This window comes from Portunus trituberculatus, chromosome 18 (assembly GCF_017591435.1).
Source record: "Portunus trituberculatus isolate SZX2019 chromosome 18, ASM1759143v1, whole genome shotgun sequence".
Lineage (NCBI taxonomy): Eukaryota > Metazoa > Arthropoda > Malacostraca > Decapoda > Portunidae > Portunus > Portunus trituberculatus.
In genome coordinates, this window is record NC_059272.1 from 14,508,486 (window position 1) to 14,510,985 (window position 2,500).

General features: G+C 38.0%; 1 protein-coding gene across 10 annotated transcripts in view; it reads left to right on the forward strand.

Annotated features, from left to right (window-relative positions):
• LOC123505526 (glutamate receptor ionotropic, NMDA 2B-like) overlaps positions 1–2,500 on the forward strand; it is a 218,751-nt gene that overhangs the window by 179,809 nt on the left and 36,442 nt on the right. The gene's annotated exons all lie outside the window — the stretch shown is intronic.

Below are 2,500 nucleotides of genomic sequence, written 5' to 3' on the forward strand. Positions count from 1 at the left end.
CTTGTATTTTGCATATTTTTGAGAAAAGATTATAATCTTTGGGGTTTTTTTTATGTCAGTTTCTATTCTTTTTATATTTTGTATTTTCCTTAAAAGAATTTATAATCCTTGCTTTTAGATCGAAAGTTTATATATTCCTACGTTATAAACATGTAACGCTTTATACTTCTCCGTTATATACCTGTAAGCCTTTATACTTCTACGCTATATACCTGTAACACTATATACCTGGAACGTTTTATACTCCTATGCTATATCTGTAACACTCATATACCTGTAACGCTTTATATTTCTAATCTACAATAAAACGCAGCGTCTTCATTCCAGCTCATTTTTTTTTTCACATTCCCACACTTACAAGGAGAAATACACACCAACTAAACACCGACCCTCCCTCTCTCACGCCACACCTGCTGCTTCACCTCTAATTAGCATTGAAATCAGATTATTCCCTCAGATTCACGTCCACTCTTCATGTTCCGGATGAATGTCACTCGAGGAAAAGATTACATTCACGCCATTTCTGTAACACTCCTCCTCCATCTCTAATTAGAACAGAAGTACACATTTTCTTTCTGTCTCGAGCATCATCAAGAGACTCACCTTCCTTCTCTCCTTCTCTCCTTTACATACATTACGGCATCCATCCATCGCTCCTCCCTCTGCCAGCCACCTATTCTTCAATCCTTTGCTCTCTCACCATCACTGCTTTCCAAAGACTTCAGTTGAAGATATTCGTGCTTTTAAGAGTATTATCAGGGTTATGGTGATAGATTGGCAAGATTTCTGGTTTATTGAATCGAGAAACTGTCTTGAAAACCCGGTTAGTTGTGCCTGTGGCTTTGGAAAATTGCCGTAGTGAGAAGGAAAACGTTTCTGAATACGGATGTTTAAATGTTCTATGTTCTGCGCTGGATTGGCTTCCGGGTGTGAGTTTTCATTTGCAGTTTCTATTGAGCCCTAAAGGAGTGTTCTGGGAGCGAGTCTCACTAGTTTATCACGACTGACTCTTTTCCCTCGTGAATTCTTTTTCAGCTTGTACATGAAATTCCAGTGAAATTCTATATATTCAATCAGATTCTCTTTTGCCGAGTGAAATAATACGTAGTTGTCATAAATGGAAGTGATGTTAGATATGAATTTCCAGCCAGACTTTTGATTATTATGGATATTTTCACGTTTTTTTTTTTCTTATCAGTAATATATAATGCGTTGAATGGCTGGCTAGGAAAATATCAATGTTTGTTTTTGTTTTTTGTTTTTTTCTTCGTTATGATTATTTCCTCATTTCATTATTGTGCGCGTAGAATGTAACCAAAATAAAAAAAAAAAAAAGTCACGTCATGAAAACTAATGTGTTGGTTGGTGTGTGTCAAGACATACTCGTTCGTTTATTTATTTTTTTCTTTTAATCATTAATATGTAATGCGTTGAATGGCTGGCTAGAATGATATTAATGTTTGTTTTCTTTTTCGTTATGATTATCTTCCCATTTCTTTATTGTACACGTAGAATACACAGAAAAAATTAGTCACTTATCATGAAAATTGATATGTTGATGTGTGTGTGTGTGTGTGTGTGTGTGTGTGTGTGTGTGTGTGTGTGTGTGTGTGTGTGTGTGTGTGTGTGTGTGTGTGTGTGTGTGTGTGTGTGTGTGTGTGTGTGTCCATTTAATTACTGTACGCGTAGAATACATCGAAAAAGAAAGAGTCACTTGTCAAGAAAACTAATACGATGGTTGGTGTGTGTGTCCCGACGTGCTCGTTCGTGAATGTGTTGAGTGGAGGCATACAATATTTGGCAGCGTCATAAATGTTGCGCTGTTTTCTTATTCATTATTCTCGTTCTTGTTAAAACACAGCGCACTTTTGGCCTCCGCTAACACGTGGCGTCCTCACTCACACTCTCTCACGCACACACACACACACACACACACACACACACACACACACACACACACACACACACACACACACACACACACATATTTACTTGCTTCGCTCAAAAACACAACAAACAAAAGCCTGACTCGATTAACACGAAACACACTTCCCTTAATCACATCAACTCGCATCCACACACACACACACACACACACACACACACACACACACACACACACACACACACACACACACACACACACCAAAAATCACTGATGGAAAAAAAAAACAAAATGACCTCCATTTCTTTTCACATCTATCAATCACTTCCACTGGTAAAAAAAAAATAAATATATATTCGCAGACACTACTAAAGCACGCCTATACTACTGTAATTACCTTCACTCCAGTTCCTTCTCCCTTTATGATGAATTTATTGATTATTATACTGCCACCTCCTCCTCCTCCTCCTCCTTCCCATTTCTCATTCAAGCTGTTTACTACCAAGAAACTACACTAGCCACTGTTCCTCTATTACTATCACAGTCCCCTTCTTCCCACTTCTCAGCATCCTAGCTGTTAACTACCAAGAACTTACACTAGCCACTGTTTCTCCT